The sequence below is a fragment of the Symsagittifera roscoffensis genome, chromosome 8 (genome assembly GCF_963678635.1).
Source record: "Symsagittifera roscoffensis chromosome 8, txSymRosc1.1, whole genome shotgun sequence".
Taxonomy (NCBI): domain Eukaryota; kingdom Metazoa; phylum Xenacoelomorpha; order Acoela; family Convolutidae; genus Symsagittifera; species Symsagittifera roscoffensis.
This window is the reverse complement of record NC_087069.1, coordinates 2,775,155-2,787,243: the sequence shown is the minus strand read 5'-3', so window position 1 is coordinate 2,787,243 and position 12,089 is coordinate 2,775,155. Positions and strand designations below refer to the sequence as shown.

Sequence of the window (12,089 nt, the reverse complement as noted above, 5' to 3'; positions counted from 1 at the left end):
TTACATGTAAAAATTTGCATGTGGGGGGGGGGGGGAGGAAAAATGGCGATTTTGTCACGTTCAAAAATGGCGATTTTTGTCACGGCCTTTTCACGTTCAAAAATGGCGATTTTGTCTTTTTTTCAACAAAGGAAAAGAATTGAACTGAAAAAGAAATCAAAAGTCAAACCGCGAAAATCAAAATTGAGCTTGAACAAACTTAAACTTTTTTCCTGAAAAGAAACCATCACGACTTAAATTAGATTCTAAACAACGTTTATCGACTCTTGAAAATAAAGCTTGATGTAATTTTCCCTATATGTTAAAATTGATTTTATTCTCAGGTTTGAACTCTTGCGCCTTCCAGGTTTTACCAAGATTGACACTTTTTTCTTAAAACTAACTTATATGGAGAAAACTGGGACAATAGAAACCCAATTAACACCCACTTTCATGGAAACCCATGGAAACCCAATAAACATCCACTTTCAAACCAAAAAAAAATCACAAAAATTGTGCTATTTGCATATTTGTAATTAGAGAGCCTTTCAAAATTAGTGTCTATGTGTTGTCGTATCTCTCTCTCTCTCTCCTCTCTTTTTCTCTCTCTCTCTCTCTCTGTGTGTGTTTCTCTGTCTCTCTCTATATCTCTCTCGCTCGGGATAAAAGTCTTTGCCTCGGTCAGGACTCAACGTATCTAGAACGAACGCCACAAAAACGGGACTGGGAACCTAATGTTTATTTTTTAGCCAATGTGTGTGTAATCCGTTTCAGGTGGATCGAAAAAGAACTCACGTCATCTTAACAACATAATCAAATAAAACGTTCTCAAATAATTAAATGTAGGAATTCAAGACAAATTAACAAGTTTAGAATCAAATCCAGAAAAATAACTTATCTACATGTAATTGAGTGAATTGATTAGTTTATCAAATTTTCAAATTTTGTTAATTTTGTTACAGAGTTTCTGAAAGTGTTTTGTGGGCAAATTTAGGCCAAGGGAAAAGGGTCTTAAACCTGAAGTTCCCATCTTTGCTTAATTGCAACTTAGAGTGAGCATGCATTTTTTTCAGCTTCTCGGGCGTAATTTTAAATTTTCAGTTTCTCAGGCAAAACTAAGCATGAAAGACTCAATTTGAACTTTCGATGTTTTTAACTTGATGGCTATATCCTACGTTGCGAAGTTAGTCTTTTATTTCTGGTCATTTCCGGCTATGATTAAGTAGGTAGCTTTCAATGGCTATGTGGAATTGTTTTCATGTCCCATGTTGCCGACATCACCATCTGATCCACCAGTCACTGATTAAATTTTAGATAAAAAGAAGTTTGACAATTTTTGTAACAATCGCAAAAAAAAACATTTTTAAAGAGATGAACAAAAGGAATGATGTTCAAGATGGGTTATACGCAAGGTTGAGAGGATAAATTGGCCTTTTATGCATCACATCAAATTCTCATGAAAGAATATGAGAAGGTTCTGGCTATGGACATCCATGTAAAAGGTTGATATCTTAGAGGACGAGAACAGAAAGCGCTCAAAACGCAAAATAAGGGTGATTTTTAAAACAAAGACAAGGGAAAGTGAGGTTGTTTGAATTAGTATCATAAACAATGTGGCCGGATCTCGAATGAGGAGTAAAATGAAAATCAAAAATGATTTGGTTCTCAAAATAGGGCAAAGAAAGGCGTGAATGTGATTAAACTATAATAACAAGTCTGAAGCTTTTCGTACGATATGTAGATGATTTTTTGAGTGCAGCAAAATGCAATCTCTACGCGGTAATGCAAACCGTCATTAAATTGCAACATAAACTACATTTGAAAGTTCAAACAACGATCGAGAACGGTGACTTGATCTGTTTAGTTTTTCTTATATATGTAGATGGCATCAAAAACCAATGCATACAGGCACGCTTCTAAACTGTACGAAAGAAACATTATAGAGGGTAAGGCGCTCAAAGCTTAAGGTGCACATCTACATCTGAACTTTAACATAAAGCAAGGTTGATCAATAGAAAGCAATGGAAGGAATTTCAGTACCCAGAAGATTGGTCATCTAAAGTTGAGACTGGAACACTATAGAAGATTTTGGGGTCGAAAAGTTCCACATAAGATAGAAACTCTGGGGAAAAAGTGACAAGCGAGACAACAAACAACCAACGATCAAGCCTCAAATCTATAATACAAGAACCAATTGTTGCCAAACAAGGTGCGCAGCATCACCAATGCACCAATTGTGTTTACGAAGGAAAACGAACACCGCTATTCCCTCCCTTAGTTCGTCATTTTCAAGTTAGTTTGAAAATCATTATGGACTACAAATTGCCTTGTGGTGAGTTTTATTCCACGTATATTGTACAGACTGTTCTATATCTAGCCTCAAAGATTGAAGATCACGACAAAAAAACACCACTTATCATACGCAAATGGCAGTGTGGAGAGGATGCAATGCAGTGTGGAGAGTCATTTTGGGAGATCATAAACCAGTCGAACACATTATCATACTTCCTAACATTGAAAGCGGTGCATAAAGGATAACTGGCTTGGGATCAACACAAGAAAGAAGTTCTGCAGTAGAGGTCAATCAAAAAATTTTTAAATTCGAAAAAAACAATAAGAAAAGGTTAAGTAACATAAAAAAACCCAGAAGTTTTTAGACATTAAGTAGTACTATTTTTACGTAATAGGGCTTAAATTTGATTGGTTTTTATTTTTAAAAAGTTTTGCATCGAAACATTTATTTGCCTTGTAATGTGTTCTATAACATTTTTTTTCCAAAAGCTGACAAAGCACATAGTTCTAAAAGAGTCAAATTCTTATTAGATTGTTTTTTTTTCATAAACCATATCAATTAATTTTGCAATAAGCAAATATATATCAATCAGGTACTTCGTTGTTCTAAACATTAAAAAAAACATTATTCACAAAATTCAGTGTTATACTCAAAAATTTTTTGAATACTCAAATTTTTTGATTGTTTAAATTATAATTATCAGAGTTTCAATAGGAAACTTTTTCTCTTAGATGAATATCTGCCAATGGGAGTTGGTTTATCTATTGATTTTAATTTTGAATTTTGGAACGGTGTGTTTTTTGTTTGTGGTGTTGTAAATGTAGGATAAATTGGTGAGATACTTTGTTTTGTTGTTACTGGCATTGCGATAAGGATTTATTCAATTGAAAACAATTTGAAAACAATATTGAAGACAATTTGATTTCTTTTTTTCCTGCTGTATGACGTCATACTTGTGGTGGTGATACAAAAAAAATTGTTTCGTCTCGGTCCACGATTAAGCAATATAAGATAATGCAAAAACATCATTCATAAAAATTGACTTTGCTTGTCGTTTTAATTTTTTGATGTTGTTTTATTTAACAAATTCTACGAAAATTTTTGAACGTCTTTTTTTACTGGTCAATTTTTGTATTTTATATGGGATTTGATAATTTAGGTCTGGTGATTGAAACTCGATTGTGAACTGAGGTTGTGAGGTTAATGGGAGGTTATGTTGCACAGACTTGTTAGATATTGGTCAGGTATTACTAGAATTTTACTTTTTCAGTAACTAAAAGGACCTAAAAGGACTGTTACTGGACTTAAAAGGGCTGTTTTTTTTCAAAAAGATTTTGTTTTGACATTGTGGCAAAATTTTTTTTTTCAGCGTAATGGGTCACTTATCAGCGTAATTTTTCAGCGTAATGGAATGGAATCTTTTTCTATGGAGTGGTTTTACTGTTAGAGTTTAACTTTCAATATGCCTCATAGGTTGATTTCAAATGTATGTCAGTACTGGTTTTCGTTATAATTGATTTTTTTAGTTGTTTGCTTTTTATGGATGATTTTCGCAATCGGAAAAAAATATCTTATCTCAAAGTTTTGTGTTTTTTGGTTTCTTGCTTGGTTTTGGAGGGTTTTGCGATTACGCATGATTGTTGCAACGCAGATTAAGAAATTGCGTTACGTTACCTTGAAAAACAATTTTGTAGGAATTGTCTTTTTGATCTTATTTTGTTTGATTATTTCTTCAAAAACTAAGTTAGTGTTAGGTCTGCTTGAGACTCATTGGATGCATCAGATGAGTTTAGGTCCAGGTTGGTCTTCGCGCAGAGTAATTTTGGATAAGACTACACCATCTCGTCAACGCATCTTTTTTTTGGCCGGATAGGCTTGAGCAAAGTGCTGAAAACGGAAAGTGCTCAAAATGCAAAAGAAAGATGATTTTTAAGACAGTAAACATGAAGGTCATTTGAAATGGTATCGCAAGCACTGTGGCGGGATCTTGGCTGAGGAGTAAAATGATTATCGAAAATGACTTGGTGCTGCAAATAGTGCATTGAAAAGCTTGAATTTGATCAAACTATAACACTACAAGGGGTCTCACCACCGGCAATTACAAGAAGTCAAAAAATATTAGTAATATTGGCCGTCAGTCAGGTGCAATTTAATTGCAATGATTTTCAGTTTGCCTGAAAATTTGGATTAGCCCTCAGCACTATTTTTTTGCCGTATAGCAAGTTTTTGGCTCGACGAGTATTTAAATATGTACTTGAAAAAGAAAATTTTGAATTGACTACTATCACAAATAATTGTAGTGAGTTGTACCCTTAATTCAACAAAAAAATTATCTACAGGCTAACGAGTTACTGTGGAAGAGATGCTTGATCTGATATTGCGTTTATTGCGGAAATAGATCAAACGCGAATTACCGAATAGTAATTGAATCGGCCTGGTACTGCAAAGCGAGGAAGAAAACTTTTCCTCCGCTGGATTAATGATATACTGAGCACTGTTCAAAGGTCACTTTGAGAAATTGCTTCAAGCAGCCACTAGATTTCATCATTTTTTACAGTCCAATATTAAAACACCGAAAGCGTTAGAAAATCTTTCTACTTTTATAAATTAATACTGAAAAAAAAAAAACAAAAGGAAGAGCTGTGGATGTTTTTAATAACCTGTGAAAATTGATTACCTAGCAGATGTTATGTAAAGTTTGAATAAATTGATTTTTGTGAATACTGGGTTTGACACTTTTTATGATTTTTGAACATTCAGTTGATATAAGTTAAAATACTTCAAGCTGAATGTGCGAAAATGTGCGAAAACGTTTGTTTGTCTACTATTTCATTATAAATGTTTAATCCTTAGATTGTTATTAAGTGGAGTCTTTTTTAGGCCTGACTAATTTTTCAAAATACTTTTTTCGAAGTAGATTTTTTTCGAACTTATGGTTTTCGTACTAGTTTTTGTCGTGCTTTTGTTTTGATAAATGAAAGTTGTATTATCAGTACAATTTTTCAAAAATATGGGTTTTATTTCAAATAGAAAAACCTTTACATTCGTATATCAACTTAGACGCATCTTTACAAATAGTTTGAGAGCAATAAGTTTTTATCTGATTCTGTTGAGGTTGGGCACATTAGTTATTTTTTGAGTTAAAGAGTTTTCCCTGCTAAAGAGTTTTCCGCTTTTTGCTGCTTTGTAAGTTTTACTCCGATGTTTATTAAACTCTCAAATGCCCTTATTGCTGGCGCATTTTCCTCAAATAAAACCTAATTCACATGAAAATCAAGAAAAATGATGGATAATTTCTAAAAGCGGCATTCGAACTTTTGTGAATTTTTCTACAGTATCGTCTCTATACCTGTCGGTCAGTTTCTCTTGCTATATATGTGTTGTATTGCATGAATGCAAAGCCTTGTTTCGCTTGTGTTTTGTTTACTTTATTCGGTTAAAAGTTTGCTTAGTTTATTCGGTTACAAGGGTCGTTTTTTTCCTATTCGTCCGGAGTACGTCTAAATGGGAGGGTGTTGAAAAGGCAATAAAAAACCACGGCGGGCTGTTGTCGGACTACCAGTATCGAAGTATCGAGAGAACTCGTTGTTCATGTCGCTTCTCGCGCTCTGGAAAAGATCATAGAGGAAATGAACAACATCATGGGCAAGGATGGCAAGCATGGGTTTTCTACTAGCAGTAAGGACAAACCATCCACACTGATAGTTCAAAATCGAGGTAACCACATTTAGAGTTTTTAAAAAAAAAAAATAAGAGATATCACCGCTGTGCAAATAGTGTTCACGAAACGCAATTTAAAAGTAAGGTATATAAATCCATCTGGGTCGGCCCAACGATCAACGATTTTACCACTAGCGTTGAGGAGCACCGTAAAGCGAGTACTTCCGTCGGGCAACATCAAAAACAGTGTGAATGCGATGGTTTGGGCTCATAGTTAATTAGGAAGGAGAAGACAGTTCTCAACACACGCGTCAGCAACGAGAAGTCAAGACATGTCTCAGCAACGAGATGAAGAAGAATTTAGAAGAAGAGAGAGCTGACCCCGAAGCTAAAATTTCAAAAAAGAACAAAACATCGAGACAATTTTTTTGGGGAAATTTTAAAAGAAATATTACTTGATAGATGTCATGTAATACTACGATAAATTGTTTTTTAATGAATAGTGTGTTTAACACTTTTGATGATTTTTATTTATTTTGAAACTATGTTCGATGAAAATTATAACCAAACTGTGCTCTAGTTAGGTTGTAATTAGTAGAAGTTTGTATCAGGCAACACAAATTTTTCAAATTTTTTTTGAACCATTCCGCGACTTCTTGTTTTTGTCTTAGTTTCACGTTTTTTAATGAATAATGTCAATTTTATCTGGTACGGTTTTTTATTGGGTGATTTTCCAAAGCACGAACTTTAATTTGATTGAACCAGTTCTTATTTTCTGAAGCATGTGTTTAAGTTTGAATCAAACAGTTCTGGCTTATGGTAACTAATATGGCAACTTTTTTTGGTAGTTTCGAGGGCGAAGTTCTTTTTATATTTTTTGTGTGTTTCAGAATGGTTGAACCAAAAATTTTAGTTGTGTATCAGCTTCTTCTTTTCGCTTTGGTTCTTTCTTTTGGTTCGGCTTGAATTGTTTCGGCAGTCTATTTACCGGAAGATTTTCGTCTAATGTACAAGACTTTCATCTAAATCTGTTGAGGGTGGACTTAAGGTATAATATGGGTAACTGAAAATCACGTGGTAACTGAAAATCAAAAATCGAAAATCACAACAGTCGACTTTACAATTGCGGGAAACACGCATGAGAACACGATCTTGAGCCCAATTGCTTTTCCCATACCTTACTAGAGTAAAATTATTTTTTATCCAAAGAAAATCAAGTTTGGTTGCGAGAAGCCAGACAACTCAGCAGGCGTTTCAAATTCAAGTGAACAATTAACCTGATCGACTGGGAAGGTTTCCCAATATTTCGATCTGATGGTCCATCAACCAACTTAAGTTTAATAAAACTTACTCAGGTGTTATAAAACTTCTTGACTCTTGTTTAATTTACGTAAGTGCATTGATGGAGTTAGATTCAAATTGATTGTCTAGAAGCCGTGAGTTTCTGAATTTGAATTACTTGAGCGTATTTGAAATAACGTGATTCTTAGGTTGATTCTTCTCAAATCTAAGAATATGCGTCTAAGAATATGCGTTTAATGGTTTCTCACAGTATACAACAGTCTCTAGGCACCGCGCATCCAATTCCGTCTTCCATCAGAGATAAGGTCGTTATCTCTCTAACCTCGTGTTACGGGAGGGTATGGATCCGCATCGGATGTCCCACTGGACCTTCCTTTTTTCTGATACACTTCAGCTAAGCGTCATATCGTGTCTGGTCGTCACGATAAGAGGCTTCGTTTTCTCTTATTTTCTTAAGATTGTCTTTCGTCTTTTCACTTCGGTTGTGTTCTTTTTTCTCCTTTTTTCGTCAAAATAATCCTACCCTACCTTTCCTAACGATTTCGATGCTTATACAGATAATGCCTTTTTTGGTTCTTGTCGGAGGGTTCCGGGGGAATGGCATATACTACCCGGACAGTCCCTTTAATATCACCATTGAACGCATAACTCTGGGTTTTCTTCGAGTGGTGATCCAGTGTTGTATCATCAACTTACAAATCGCATCAGAAATTATTTTTTATCCAGGTCACCCCAACTCACCGCGTGTCACAAATGGCTTCGATGCCTCTTACCTTCAACATTTTAACAAAATATGCTCCATGAGGAGTGTCCTAGATAAAATTTCTTTTCTGCCTTCTTACGTCATGTCAATTTAAAATTTTATTCGCTCTTGCTGATTTAAAAAGATTTGGGACGTGGCACGGCCACACCCCCGTTAAAGTTAACTTAGTGTCACTCACAAAGTTTTATTGTTCATATATGTTTTTGTCCTCAATATTAAAACAACGAAACTCTCTGGCTAGGAAAGGTAATCAGGTACACACCCTCCTCGAGCGAGCGTACCCAAACCCTACCAGTTTGCGACAAAGTGAAGATGTGTCCTACACAAGTAAAAACAATTCAAACAGTTTTAAATAGGTTAATATACTCACCTAAGTCCTGCATCAATAAATAGCAATAAACTAAGACTTTCCATTACACTTCAACCATTTTAATAGAAACTCCTAAAATTTCAAAGTCTGGTCTGACCAAACATCAACAAACCAAAGAGTTTAAAAGTTTCATTAATCAATCTTGGTTGATTCGTTCAAGTTTTAACGCACTAAAACAATTAATTTTTCACTTCTCTCCACTTCTGCTCCGTGTCTCGTCTTCAATTCTCACTCCATCGCTTCCTGTTCCGGTTAACCTACCTCGCTGTCTTCCAGGACTTTCTGCAGCAAGTCAACAGAGCTGTGGGCCATGCCCCAGCTCTCTCGTTCTAGCAACCTCTGCTTGAAACATGGCAGTAGATCCACGTTCACCTTCCTACGTTCTCGATTCCTACAGAAGCTATTGTGCAAGCATAGGTCACATTCCGTTCCAGGTCAGCTTGTAAGACCTCCTTCTCGTTCTCCGTGGGGCAAGGCGTTCCAACTACTCGTTTCCTAGCAGTAGTCACGGCGTTCCTGAGCGTCAGGAATGCTCTCTTATAGGCTGCCGGTCCTATATTTAGCAGGAAGGAATGATTGCGCTCCGTGTTCCTGGGCATATGACGCTTCGCACGTTCATACATCCATGACGTTGCTTCGCCCATATTCTCTCGATGGCTTTGGGTATCCTGAGGACCTTGCAGGTGGTCTTGAAAAGATCCAAGCTAATAATTTTCACGTTGCTTAGTTGCTTAGGTGTCGGTACGGTCATCTCCTGCTCGCTCGCACCCGCGTTGGCTTCCAACTGACTGCCAAGATCGATACAGGCTGGGTTTGGTCAGGCAATCCCGTATAGAACAACTCCTCCACGTCCCCAACTAACATCAAGTTTCGGCGTTTGGGGTAGCTTAACGTCTGAGCCAGACAGTGGTAGGGATACTCCCCATGGGTCATCAAAATGTTTCTCCAGGTATCCTGAAGCTTCTAGCAGCGATTCTACTGCGATCATGATCTGACGCATTCCGTCGTTTTCATCTATGATAGGTAATTAGGTCGGTATTGTTCCTCTCGCCTTCTTTTTCTGGAATTCACTCACCTTACGCTCAGTCAACTTCATAAAGTTTTCACCACTACGTCTTGCAACTCGCCTGAATAAAACTACGAATTCTCATTTAGCAAAAATATCAAAGAAGTGAGTCGGTAAAAGTTCGAGTGATGATGAAGATGTGTATTGTGTAGAGTACAGTGAGTAAGGAGCTGGAGAAGGCGGGCGTGGGGGACCAGGGGGATCTGGACAAGAGCTACTGGATCGCCAGAGTGGGGGAGGTAAGCAGCAGAGATATACTGTAGACACAGATAACTTATCAAATTAGACGTCTTTCAACCCTCGTTGGGACTTGGATGTCTTGAAATTTTTAAACCTCTGTTCAGTGTCGGGTAATTGGTCAGAATCTTTGATTGAATGGTTGGTGGTTATTCACTAACATTTACCCAAGCTAAACTGAAACCAGCTAAACCAATACATATTATTTAACTGGAAAAACAGATTCTCGTAAATTTCCTAATTGTTTTTGGCAACTGGTAAATCAAAATAACTATCAATGAGAATATTTGGTGGCTGACCAACATTGAGGATGATTGTATCTCTGCAAGAATGTATGAAGTGGGTAGAATGAGTGTTGTGTGTTTAGTTGTCAGTTCAGCTGCAGCAGTCGACGGAGTACTGGAAGAACAAAGTGAGAGATGCTCAGATGCAGGCCACAGTCCCAGACAGCCACAAGTCAGCCAACAGACAACAGCATCATCAGACACACCATACAGGCCACCATAAGGACTACTAGAACAGTCTTCTTCTAGTCTATTCCCCCTCATCACAAGAACATCAGACAACCAACCAACAAACCAGCCAGACACCTTAGCCAACTGGACCATATAAAACAGCCATCAATCAGTCCAACACAAACTGTGACCTCATCCTTTTTTTGTAATTTTCTATTCTAATCTGCCGTCTTTCTGTAAATTTGAATCAAATTCTTCGGTTTCTTCCTATTGATAGATTTGTTTTGTAAATAGACTGTAAATTGTACAGCGCCTTTATTGCCACAATGTCTGAAAGAGTAATACATTCTTGATATCAATTTCATTCTCATTGTTAGCATAAATCGAGTTGTCACACAACTAGACCAGGCTGCTCGTAACTGGGCGACGCCCTTTAAAAGCGAGTCCAACTGCCATTTAAATTCTATGGAGTAGTGTTCAGTTTTCAAAAAAAACTATGATATATACACCAGCAAAGCGTAGTGTTTTATTACGAAGAATTTTTTCAATCTAAGTCGCAATTCAATGTGCTCTTTTGGTGACATTTTTGATATATTTCAATTTAATCATATTTCAGCCTATTTAAGCATAGAAAATTTAGTAGCGTATGTTGTTGCTTTATTTTTGGCTAGTGTTAGGTACTGTTTGAAAAAGTTATTATGAAAATGTAAGTGAATTGTTAGTTTTTTTGCCACGCTTTGGAAAATTTTTTGAGGAATAAATTCTCAAAAACTACTGAACCGTTTTCCGAAAAAAGTACCAATAGACAAACCTGCTGCTCTTCTATGTGCCTGCATGTTTCGCTAGTCTTTTTTTGATTTACCCCACGTTCTACGGCCTTCGAAAGTTTCAGTAGGGGATTTTTGACATATTTGTTTTGATTTTTTTTTCTTTTTCTCAAATATTAAATGGACAAATATGAAACGAAGGTTCGAAGGTTTCATTCAAATAACAAATTATAGGGATTTCTCCCTTTTAAGCGTTTATTTGGTAGAAAAAAGTTATGGCGTCAAAAAAGCCCAATTTTTGACATTTAATTCTTGAAATTTGTCTCAAACTATCCTGTTAAACCGAAGACAAAGTGTTTAACCCAAAGAAAAAACAGTTGTGTGAATCTTTCAAGTCCAAGCGGCTATGCCCTGCGTTTTGAAAAAAATATGGCCTTAGAAAATGTCCAAATTCTGAATCTTTGCCATTTTTTTGGAAACTTTTTTCTTCAAAAACTAACCTGCTGATTTTAAGGAGGATAAATCATGGTGCTCAGAATTCCCCGCGTAATCTGTTTTTCCCTTTTTTTGTAAAAAAGCCAATATGAGCTTCGGGTTATCGAAGTTTTTATGGTTCTTTTTGCAAGTGAGGCTCTTTTTATTTTCGCCCAACCTTCAAATTTTCATAAGTTATCCGAATGTTACAAAAATTGACATGCGTTCTAATTAGACCCTGAGAAACATATTTGGTCTTCATGTTTAATCTTGTAAAACCCCTCGCTACACCAAAAAATTCATGCTATTTCGAGGTGGGGGGAAGGGGGGTTGGAAGGAAAAAGAGCTTCAAGTATTTTTTCTATTCTCCGTATATGCAACATAATCTGAAACTATGTTTAAAAAACAAGTTAGAGGGTTTGTTTTTCCAAAGAAAACTCTAGATAGTTACCAATCAGTGATTTTCACTAAAAATTCTCAATTCGCATTATAACAATTTTTCTACTAAAGTTTTTGATTCTGTCGTGGTTGGGCAGAATCAAAAACTTACAACAATTGGTTTCACTAATCTATAAGTTTGACTATAAATGTCAGATCTTGAATTGATGTCTGATTTTGATATAATGCTAGTTGGAATTTTTAATAGAAGTCAGTGATTGGCAGAGCAGCTCGAATATATTCGCTCGTGCACAGATAAAGACTAATTGTGGTGATCTGGGGAAT

At 36.2% G+C, this 12,089-nt stretch overlaps 1 long non-coding RNA gene across 1 annotated transcript; it reads left to right on the top strand.

Annotated features, from left to right (window-relative positions):
• Positions 1–9,568: 9,568 nt before the first annotated feature.
• On the top strand, positions 9,569–10,484 carry LOC134853278 (uncharacterized). The gene is made up of 2 exons (XR_010164334.1): positions 9,569–9,672; positions 10,038–10,484. It is a non-coding gene; the product is annotated as an uncharacterized LOC134853278 (long non-coding RNA).
• Positions 10,485–12,089: the final 1,605 nt, after the last annotated feature.